The 11,598-nt window shown below is 50.6% G+C and overlaps 1 long non-coding RNA gene and 1 other non-coding gene across 2 annotated transcripts; one reads left to right on the forward strand and one right to left on the reverse strand.

Moving 5' to 3' along the window:
• Positions 1 to 418: 418 nt before the first annotated feature.
• LOC121019359 (uncharacterized) lies at positions 419 to 3,294 on the forward strand. Its single transcript, XR_005785549.1, has 3 exons — positions 419 to 792; positions 2,495 to 2,579; positions 2,877 to 3,294. It is a non-coding gene; the product is annotated as an uncharacterized LOC121019359 (long non-coding RNA).
• A 2,301-nt stretch (positions 3,295 to 5,595) lies between these two features.
• Positions 5,596 to 5,667, reverse strand: TRNAT-CGU (transfer RNA threonine (anticodon CGU)). Its single transcript has one exon. It is a non-coding gene; the product is annotated as a tRNA-Thr (tRNA).
• Between the last annotated feature and the right edge of the window lie 5,931 nt (positions 5,668 to 11,598).

Consider the following 11,598-nt stretch of genomic DNA (forward strand, 5'->3'; position numbering starts at 1 on the left):
AGAGAGAGACAGAGAGAGAGAGAGAGAGACAGAGCATGAGCGGGGGAGGAGCAGAGAGAGAGGGAGACACAGAATCGGAAGCAGGCTCCAGGCTCTGAGCTGTCAGCCCAGAGCCCAACGCGGGGCTTGAACTCACGAACCGCGAGATCATGACCTGAGCCGAAGTCGGACGCTTAACCGACTGAGACATCCAGGCGCCCGTATGTATGTATGTATGTATGTATGTATGTATGTATGTATTTGTTCATGTATTTATTTTTCAGAGAGAGAGCCCAAGCAGGGGAGGGGCACAGAGAGAGAGAGAGAGGGGACACAGGATCCAAAGCCGGCTCTGCACAGACAGCAGAGGGCCTGGCGCGGGGCCCGAACCCACGAACCGTGAGATCATGACCTGAGCCAAAGGCAGATGCTTCACCGACTGAGCCACCCAGGCGCCCCGGGACTCCCTTCTGAGTCCCTATGGCTGCTGACAATTCAGTCCCTCGTGGCCTGTTGGACTGAGGGCTTCGATTTCTTGCCATGTTGTTGGCCGGCTTCCGTTCCTTGCCGTGTGGGCCTCCCCAGCACGGCCGCGCGTGTCCTTGAAGCAGCCAGAGAGCGTCTGCTATCCAGATGGGTGCTGCCGTCTTATGCAACATAATCAGAGAAGTGACATCACGTCACCTGTGCCGTATCCCGCAGGGCACAGTCGTCCCACTTAAGAAGAAGGGAAGACACGGGGTGTGAACAGCAGAAGGCAAGAATCGCTCAGGATATTGTCAGAGTCTGTCCGCCAACGCTTCTCAAAGGAAGGTACGGGGTTTCTTTTCTGGGGGTGTTTCAAGAATTGTGAGGGATTTTGCAGCCCGCCCGGCCTGGAGTTCAAGGGTTCTTTTTTTTTTTTTTACCCATGGTAAGCCAAAACCCAGGTCTGCTTACCTGGGTTCGAAGGGCCGGGCGGGGACGGGAGGGAACAGACTCACGGGCAGCGTTCTTTGTGGGCCGGCCTGGTGGTTTGCTAAGCAAAACTCAAGTTGATATGACATAAACAACGTCTGCTGCCTCCAGGGGCCTGCCACAATATTTTCTTTTAAGTGCTACTCGTGCCTGAAATACGCTTCTGGTTTTGAAATGTGGTTCTCCACTCATGCACGGCTACAAATCACTGACTCTCTTATTAAGAGCGCCGTTTTTTATTCTTTACTGGAAGTTTGCAAAGCACATGACGTCATTCCAGATGGGAGACACGCCAGGGCAGTGGGCTGGAGGCCTCTCCTTGGAGGGGGTCAGTTTGGAAGACAAGAGTGAGCTTTTTCTTGTTTTAATGTTATTTATTTTACAGAGGGAAAGACAGAACACGAGTGGGGGGAGGGGCAGAGAGCGAGGGAGACACAGAATCCCAAGCAGGCTCCAGGCTCTGAGCCATCAGCACAGAGCCCGACGTGGGGCTCGAACCCAGGAACCGTGAGGTCATGACCTGAGCCGAAGTCAGAAGCTCAATCGACTGAGCCACCCAGGTGCCCCAAGAGGGAGCTTTTTCCCTGCAAACTTGGCATCTCATCCATGCAGGGCCAGCCCTGTGTGAACGCCTGTGCTCTCCAGAGCCCTTGGCATCTGTTTACTCTTTGTATTTTCTCTTTTTTCCCCCCTGTTGTTAAGTTTGTAAGTTTTTGCTGCCAAAACAGTGCATCCGGAAGTAACACAGCTTCCCTTCCTGAGGCCATGATAATAGGAAAAAAAAAAAATGGGTCCTTTGCTCTGTAATCCCTCTGTACCCGTCACCCCACCTGCACGTCTTCATGATCAACAGCAGGTCATGGAGCCTTCTGCATGGGATGTGGATGTTCTGGAACATTCTGAGAAGCCAACATAAAAATCTCTGTGTATGGGGCGCCTGGGCGGCTCAGTCGGTTAAGCGTCTGACTTGGGCTCATGTCATGATCTCACGGCCCGTGAGTTCGAGCCCCGCGTCGGGCTCTGTGCTGATGGCTCAGAGCCTGGAGCCTGCTTTGGATTCTGTGTCTCCCGCTCTCTCTCTCTCTCTGCCCCTCCCCCGCTCACTCTCTGTCTCAAAAATAAACATTAAAATTTTTTTTTTAAATCTATGTGTATGGATAAATATGCTTATTTATAAGCATATCGGCTAATGTTACAGCTATACAAGATGGACAAATTCTAGAGATCTGTACAACCTAGCGCCTATTGTTAACAGCTCTCTTAAGGGGCCAGATCTCACGCTGTGTTCTCAGACACACAAAAGAGCAAAAGGACACAGGAAACTTGGAAGTGATGGTATGTCTCTCACCGTGAATGTGCTCATGGTTTCCCAGGTGTGTGCCTATGTGCAAACTCATCAAATTGTATACATTTCAATATGTGCGGGGGTTTATTTGGTTGTTATACCTCAGTAAAGCTGTAAGACCACCTCCCCCAAACGGGGCACAGCTTTTCTTACTAAATGAATCTCCAGATCCATAAATCAATCCTTCCTTTTCATGGCGGCCCATGACGCCAGGGGATGGATGGATTGCCCTTTCACGTCCTGGTTGGTGGATGTTTACAATGTTGTCGTCAGAAAGCCTCTGTCGCATGAGAACCAAGTGAGTGTGTGCCAGTCCAATTATAGAATGGGAGAAACTGAGGCCCACAGAGATTAAGTGGAGGGTCCATGGCTCCCCCCCAGGTTCTGGTAGATTCCCCTAGTGGAGAGAAACCATGGCGGCCCTGCTATTGCACGCTGCTGCCACACAGTGTCACTGTTGAAGCTTGCTCCCCGTGCAGCCTCTGCTAACAAACAGCCCCTCCTAGCTACCACCAGGAACCTGGGCTCCCTCTTTGCCGTCAGAATTCTTATATCACCTTCTTCTGTCACTGATCATCGTGATCTCTCCTTACAGAGCTCCCTGTGCAAACCCACCTTTTCCCCAGTGGTCAAGTTGTCACAGAACAAACACAGCGGACTTCAAGCTGACTTTCAGAAATTCACAGACAAGTTACGGGAACCCAAACATGGCTTTACAGATTCAGGAGCGCAAGTGGTTCAAACCAACATACAATGGCTTGCTTATTCAGACACACCATCAGCTTTACCCAGTTCCATGAAAAGAGGATCCAAACTCAGAATTTGGCTCACTAGTGTCTGATTCGGCAGCCTGCACCCAGCTGGTTTCACAGCTCCGTGGTATCCCCAGATTTCCAGCAGAGGTGATGATTTTGAGATTCATGTGTAGTCTTCCAGGCTTAAAAACAAAAAACCGGGGCACCTGGGTGGCTCAGTCAGTTAAGGGTCGGACTCCTGATCTCAGCTCAGGTCATGATCTCACCTTTCATGAGTTCGAGCCCCACATTGGGCTCTGTGCTGACGGTGGGGAGCCTGCTTGGGATTCTCTCTTTTTCCTTCTCTCTCTGTCCCTCCCCCACTTGTGCGTGCCCTCTCTCTCAAAATAAATAAACTTAAAAACAAACAAACAAAAAACAGCAAGCACTTCCCCACACATAAATATATACCCTTAGTTTTGTTCCTTTTTTTTTTTTTTTTGGAAAAATGGTACCTACAGCACATTTTGTAACTTGCTTTTTCCTGAAGCCCATTATTCATCATGTGGGGCAAAGGAGGGTGGGCAGGGTGGGGACAGTTTTGGGGGGTGGTGAGAATGGGTGTTTTCCTAGGATGATGGCACTGAGTGAGGCTTTACTCTTTGGAAAGAGGGACAGGAAACTGTGTGTGGACTACTAACATCCTCCCACAGATACTGGCCTAACTGAGGGGGGTGGGGGAGGAGGAGTGTGGGGTTTTTGTTGTTGTTTAATGGAAGGAACCTAAGTGTTCCTTTGTGACTTTTTCTTTTTTTTTTTTGAGAAAGAGACAGAATGCAGGTGAGGGGCAGAGTGAAAGGGAGACACAGAATCTGAAGTGGGCTCCAGGCTCTGAGCAGTCAGCACAGAGCCTGACTCAGGGCTCGAACCCACGAACCACAAGATCATGACTTGAGCAGAAGCCAGATGCTTAACCCACTGAGCCACCCAGACACGCCTGTGGCCCTTCTTTAAAAAGAAATGAATGACTGCTCCAGGGGAGAGAAGACAACACTCAATCATTATCTGTCTTAATTCTGGATCATTCTAACTCGCCTGCCTCCTAATAGGTTATCTCTGGGTTTGTGGGCTCTGGAGAGATTCTGGAAAAAAAAAAAATTCTGCACGTGATACAATCATCTCCTATTAAATCTAAACAATGTGAAAGTTTTCAGGATAAGAAGTGAGGGAATCCTTTGCACAGATCTCCGACTGGCCAGCTGTTAATTTGATGTGGATCCTTCTACCTCTGCCCAGTCAGGGAGGGCGGGGCCCAGCCACACGAGCGTCGCCCAGCCGCAAGTTAGAAATGCAGGGTCTCGGCGCCACTAAAGAACGAGAGCCTGTCTTTCAAGGCGACCCCCGGGGCGAAGAGAGCTTCTCGGTGTGGTCTGGCAGCATCAGGGCCACGTGGGGGGTAGTCAGGCCGCATCTCGGATTTACCGAATATGCAGAAGCCCCGGAGGTGGGGCCCAGCGATCGGTGCTTAACAAGCCAGGGGATGCTGAAGAAGGCTGACGACCGTGACAGCCGCCGCTGTGGGGTCGGGGACTCTTAGCCCCTGGCCGCTGCAGCTAGGCTCCTCGCTCCCCATCGCATCCCCCAGGCGCCCTCCCTCCAATCCGAGAGAGCCCGCCCCGATGTGGCTCGGTCACCGAGGTACCCCCAGAGTCCAGCTCCACCACGTATCCACCAGGAGCTCCGTTAACGCTCCCTTCGATTAGGAATCTCGGGCCGATCTGGGTTTCCCCGAGGTCAAGCTGGTTTTCAGAGGGCACAAAACCCCCGCGGGTCGAGGCCACTGCACGCGTGGTTAAATGCATTCGAGCAGACCCGCGGTGCATCCTTTCGTGATGCGAAGAAAACAGGTTCCCTGTGACCCCAGCTCCGTTTCCCGGGGCCGCTTCCACGGCCAGTCCGTCTGGCAGCACACAAACGCCTACAGCTGGCCAGGCGTCCGTTTCACAGAAGGACAAACGGAGGCTCAGGCGGGTCTAGGTCGTCACGTCAGAACGGCTCTAGGTCTGGGCAGGATTTCCTCTCTTCATGCAGTGCCTGCAACGGATTTCTTTTTAAAAATAGCAAGCCAGCCAGCAGCTGCCTCTGGGTGTGGGCCCGGCATCAGGCAACGGCAGTCCTCTCATTAGAGAGGATAAAATTGGACTTTCAAGTTCAGGGGAAAAGCTTAGCGGCTCTCGAGTCGAGTGCCAGCAGCTGTGGGGTTTTTGCCTGGGGCCACGGTTTCTGGGGGCCCCTCCGCTTCCCGCGGGGGGCGGCAGGGGGCGCCGTCGGCGGGGAGCGCCGCCCGGAGCGGGCAGTTTGCGGACTCGCCGAGGCCGGACCACCCAGACGCTCACCTCCTGCGAGGGCGGGAGCAGAGCTTGGAGCCACACGAGTTGAAAACAGTTGGCCGGCTCCGCACCCATCTGCACCCAGGGGCGAGGCTCTCGGCGCGGCAGGCGGGCGGGGGCCTCTCCGAGAGCCAGCTCTTGAAAAGTGGTCCCAACCCTAAAAAGTCTCGCCGCTAGGAAGGCTCACGCCAGGCACGGACGGGGTTCGAACCCGTGATCTTCGGTTTACGAGACCGACGCCTTACCACTTGGCCACCGCGCCTGCGTTAGAATGGCGGCTCCGCGAGCCTCTATCCTGGCGTCGCTCCCGTGAGCTCGCCCCGCGGGCACGAGCGCGAGCGCGCCCGCTCGGCCCCCGCGGGGCCCCGCCCCCTCCCTGCGGCGGGAGGGGCGGGGCTCCAGCGGGCGCGCGCCGGACGCTCTCCGCAGACTCCCGGCGGCCGACCCGCTGGGCTTGGAGGGTAACCCGGTCCGCGCGTGTGGTGGGGTGGCGGCCCCGGAGTCCCCACGGCCACGGCAGGAGGCGTGTCTGGAGCTCCGGAGTCGGCGGAGCAGTTGTCGGGTACTCAGTGCCTAGTGTTCGAATCCCAGCTCCTCCAGAGACAGTCTGAGACCTTGGAGGACGCTCCTCGGAGCCTCAGTTTCCCCTCTGGGGCGAAGCGGGAGAAGGGATGGCAGTGCTCGTTGCCATCCGGATTCCCCGGGCGGTCCCCGGCTGCCCTGCGCGGAGCACACGCTCGGCGACGGTTGTTGAATGAATGAGTAAGTGTTTAAGAAATAAGCTCAAAGCTCCTTTCCCCCGATGGCCGCGGTGAAGCCCAGGGTGTCTGCCTCGTCCCGGAGCAGCGCCATCACCTGGGAACTTGCCGCCCTGCGACTTGGCGGTTTCACCGGCACCTGCCAAATCACACCCGATGGTGGAGCCAGGCAACGTGGGCTTTCACTAGCCCTCCAGGCGGTGCTGATGCGCCGGAAAGGCTGAGCCCGCTGCGCCAGACAACTGATAGACACGTTCATATTTATATACTCAAATGTATGTACGTATTCAAACTTATTTTTATACACATGGACCGACTCTGCAGTTCTCTTGGATTTTTCATGAATGGATGTATGATGTATTAATACAGCGGCTTGTAGTCATAGAAAATAATCACAAGTGACAGTGGATTATTTAACAAACACTAATCTGTGTTTCGTTAATATTATGCATAACCCAATATTGTAAATTATATATACTACAGTATATACGGTAATATGACCATTCTACAAGGATGGGTTACCTTATTCTCTTTAATAGCTGTTAGTGATTAATTAGCTAATAGTGGTTTCCTTTTGAGTGGCTCTATCGCAGTTGATTTAATCAATTTCTGGGAAGTAGCTTTATGTTGTCCGCAGCTCTTTTGCTGCACAGAACTTTCTGCTATATGCATCTTTCCCGTCTGGTACCAGTGATGCTTGTAGGGCATATGAAGACATACATTAGGACACTACTCAACTACTCAACTGTATAGGCAAATAGGAAACTTAAATACCGGGAAGTTGTGTTCACCAAGTTGCTTTAAATGTCATGGTTTGGGACGGTGAGTGGAAAAGGCACCAACACTTACCCTCAGACACTGGGACAGGAACCCTGAGACACTGCACCCAGTGTGTGAGATCTTTCTGCAAACCTCACCGCAGCTCCCTAATTAAAAAAACAAATTGGGGCACCTGAGTGGGTCAGTTGGTAAACGTCCAAGTTTGGCTCAGGTCATGACCTCAAGGTTAGTGGGATGGAGCCCTGTGCTGGGATTCTCTATCTCCCTCTCTCTCTGCCCCTCCCCTGCTTATTCTCTCTCTCTCTCCCTCTCCTTCTCTCTCTCTCTCCCCCTCTCCCTCTCTCTGTCTCAAAATAAATAAATAAAAATTATCAAATTTGGGGCACTTGAGTGACTCAGTCGGTTAAATGTTTGACTTCGGCTCAGGTCATGATCTCAAGGTTTGTGATCTCAGCCCCGCGTCGGGCTCTGTGCTGACAGCTTGGAGCCTGGAGCCTGATTCGGATTCTGTGTCTCCCTCTCTCTCTGCCCCTCCCCTGCTCGTGCTCTGTCTCTCAACAATGAATACATGTCCAAAAAATTAATAATAATTTACAAAATTTTATAAGCATTTTTAAATAGAAAACTCAAGAACATTTTCAGAATTAAAACATTTCTTACTGAGCAATGCCTCTGACTAGTTGAGGATAAAATTGGTGCCAGTGTCTCCCTCCTTTTTTGGGTTGAGCAGTTGGGATGATTGTGCAGAAGTGGCAGAGGCTTAGCCAAAGTTAAAAGAAATTAGCAAATGAAGGAAATTCACATGGGAGCAGAGCCCAGAACTAATGGGGCAGGTGGAGCAGGAATCAGTCTCTTAACAGGTGCTGTTTTTCAGTTTTGTCTTGTGAGGGAAGGGAGGGAGCAGAATAATAGAGGGGCATCTGTAGCTTGTTGGGCAGGTGGGATGCCCCAGGTGTCCAGGATCGGAGGGGCCCTGAGAGAGGCGGGCCCTGAGAGAGGCTGGCCCTCCCACCTTCTGGGAGCTGGGTGGTCTGACTTGACTTAATCTGCCAGGCAGAAGACGCGCAAGAGGCCACAGAGCTTGGACACGTGGACGGAGGGTCTGTCCTGGTTCCAGTGTCCCAGAGCGGTACCTGCACAAGGTAGGTCCTCAAAACGTATTATGGAAGGAATTAACATTCAGGGTTTATTTCAGCGCGGTCCTCCTCGTGGTTCTGGGGAACCTCCTTGGCCAGTGCCCTCCAACCACAGTTCCAGGATTGTCCTGACACTGAACTTGTGTGGACTCCTTTTCAGAGGAAGCAGAAACTTTGAATTCCTTGGTGATGGGAGTTGTTCATTGTTTACTCTTGCAGAAAGAGCTTAAATCCAGTGAACGTTTCCTCTTTTCTGCGTCCTAACAAAGGCCCTGGGGCAGATGATGGCACAGAATCAATGTGACCCCAACCCCAGGCCTCCCGCATGCATGTGGGGTGAGAAACCAGGGTCTGCTGATCTGGTGACCAAGCCAGGTGATAGGATGGAATACTTTTGAACTTTTTCTTCCGTCTGTATAATCAAGTCACCTGGATCTGGATAATTCATGAGCATTTGCATTTCTTTTGTGTTGAAATGTCACTTTTGTTTTCCATTTTAGAAAAAAATATCTAGTTTTAAATCTTTCTCTTTTTTTTTTCCTGTACTTTTTTTTTGTTTCTCTGTGCCCGTCTCCCAGGTTGACGTGGCTTGAAAAACTGAAGTTCTCTCTGGGACCCTCTCTCCTTGCAGGCCAAACTCCTGATACAGCCCGTGCCTGGGTCCTGGCTGCCCTGACTCAGGTGTGCTGCCCCCGTTTTAGCGGCATTTGATAGTCCGGGAGGGCCTCCACCCACACTTTTTAACGGGAGCCTTCGTTGCAACCTTAGCCGCACATCTCACTGGGACCCCCACATCTTGGGAAGACGCAGACCCATATGGGGACTGTGGGGCAGCCTTTCCGACAAACTCCCACGTTATGCTGATGCTGCCGGTCCTGGCCCTCACTTTGAGAACCCCTCCTTTAAAGGATCTTGGGGGCGTCTGGGTGCCTCATTCGGTTGAGCGTCCGACTTCAGCCTAGGTCATGATCTCATGGTTCCCGAGTTTGAGCCCCACGTTGGGCTCACTGCTGGCAGTGCAGAGCCTGCTTTGGATCCTCAGTTCCCCTCTCTTTCTCTGCCCCTCCCCAGCGTGCTGTCTCTCAAAAAAAAAAAAAAAGATCTTGGAGAGATTCATTTGCATGAAGAAGATGGCAGGGAAACCCTTAAGCTTGGATACTTAGGTCACCTGAGTTAATGACATCAGGTTTTTACTGATAACCTAAATCAAGCCTAAACAAAAGCTTCCTCAGCTCCTCCCAGCGTGCCAGCGACCGCGCTGTTAGTCTTGGTGGGTTAGAGCCCAAGGCTGGAGCCAGAGAACACAGCCTGCCTTCATTACTTTCTGGGAGAAAGCCCATGTTTCCCAGCGGGCTGAGCACCTCAAATGCTAGGTAGGGGCCAGGCTATGAACGGAGCAGGCATAGGACACCCCGAGTAAGGAGCCTGGGCTTTTTAATTTTAGCTCTTCTGGTGGGTACGTGGTTGTATCTCATTGTGATGTGCATTTCCCTGGTAAGCGCCTCTTCCTGGGCCCATTAGCCGCTGCATACATCTTCTGTGAAGGGGCTGCTCAAATCTCCTGCCTGTTTTTGTAGCTCGTTTGTCTTTCTATTACGGAATCCCTAGAGTCGGTTGTATAATCTGGATACAAGTCTTTTGTCAGATGCCTAGGTTGTGACTATTTTCACCAAGTCTGGGGCTTGCCTTTTCAAGTCTTAAAGATGTCTTTCAAAGGGCAGGAACTTTTAGTTGCATTGTAGTCCGCTTTATCCTTTTTTTTTTTTTCCTTTTATGTTTCATGCTTGTTACGTCCTTTCTAAGAAAGGACTCCCCAGGTCATGTCGAGGTAGGTCATGTGTACGTAGGTCACCAAGGTTTTCTGGAATTTTATCATTTGACGTTTTACATTTAGGCCTGTGATCCGTTTTGAGTCCATTTATCTGTATGGTGTGAGGTATGGTTTGATGTTCATGCTTTTCCCAGATGGCTATCAAATTGTTACAGCACCATTGGTTGAAATGATTATCCTTTCCCCATGGAATTGTGGCAGTACCTGTGTTAAAATTCAGTTTCCTATGTATTTGTGGTTTCTGGAGTGTGTGCTGTGTTTTGTTGATGAGAGTGCTTATTTGCAGGCCAGTTACCCCCCAGTCCTGATGGTTGTGTTTTCTGGTGAGTGCTGAAATCAAATGTTATAAACCCTCCATCTTCATTCTTCTTTTCCAGAATTGTTTCTTGCATTCTAGTCCTTTGCGTTTCCGTATGATTAGTAGAAACCGCTCATCAGTTTCGACACATGCCTGCCGGAATTTTGATGGGGAGTGCATAGAATCTGTAGGTCAGTATGGAGGAAGTTGAATATTTCATTTCACAGTTGCTTCTTGCTGGTGCCTCTGGATCTTGGAGTCTAAATTCATTTCCTTTGCATTTCATTATGTGAATTTCCTGTGATTTTCAGTGGAGGAGTAGGTGGGATGCTTGTGGTAACCATGTTGACCTCCTTTTGGCATGCCATCCATGTGAAGGAATGGTGGGGGCCCCAGGAGGAGGGTTGAAGGAGGATGTGTTATCAGTGTAATCTCGGTGACAACATTCAGAAGAAGCAATGGTCTCCTGGTTCAGAAAGGGGATCATTGCTTCACCTTTCCACAAATCATGCCAACCATACGCCAAAGGTTACAAAGATGTAAATTAAAATTTTCTGTGGAGACATTAGAGTTGTACAGAATGCCCTAGTATCATCTCATCAGATCAATCTTAGAACCTCTAACCTCGGGAAGTCATGTTTCAGTAGGTTTATTCCAAAACTAGAATAAGCTCGAGTTGGCAGCTGTGAATAATAAGTTTTGCTCTTTTTCTTTTTTGGTTTTTCGGATAAGCTCTAAAAAGGTCAGATTATCTGAGGTACAGACATTAGCATGTAGCATTGACGGTGCTTTTATGTGTATGTAAAACAGGCAGAAAGTAATGGAGAAGAAAATTGCTACTTCTCTTATTATTTGTTCTTTGTGTAGCAGGGGGCCCTACGCTCCCAGCTCTCCCTTCCCCTGCTTCCCCTCGCCTTATTAGGAGTTTATTTTGGGTCATTCTGTATCTTTTTGTTTTGTTTTGTGTTGATGTGTATTTATACATGGGAAGTATAGTGTTTGGGGTGGGATTGATCTTCCCTCCAGTGATACATGTTATGTAGCTCGCCTTTTTAAAAGCTCCACAAAGCATCAGATGTCCAGCGGTATCATTCCCTATGGCTCTAATTCCTTTTAACTGCCGTGCTCTAGTGTGCTGGGTGACTGTAGCGGTTTTATTAATTCCCGTCTGGCTGGGGTTGTTTTGAGTTTTTCTTCATTACACACAGTGCTGCCCTTGTATCTTTGCTTGGGCCTCCTTATGCATGTGTGTGGAGGGTTCTTTAGCAGAGATGTCAGGGTGATTGCTTTCCTAACATAATTTTTCTGTTGCTTTTTAGCAGTCTTGAGCAAACATCCGTTTGGTGGCGAGTGAGCTGCTGTCTGTGCTACCAGGCTACAGGAACAATAC

The sequence above is a fragment of the Herpailurus yagouaroundi genome, unplaced genomic scaffold (genome assembly GCF_014898765.1).
Source record: "Herpailurus yagouaroundi ecotype Mexico unplaced genomic scaffold, PumYag 222, whole genome shotgun sequence".
In the NCBI taxonomy this organism is placed as follows: Eukaryota; Metazoa; Chordata; class Mammalia; order Carnivora; family Felidae; genus Herpailurus; species Herpailurus yagouaroundi.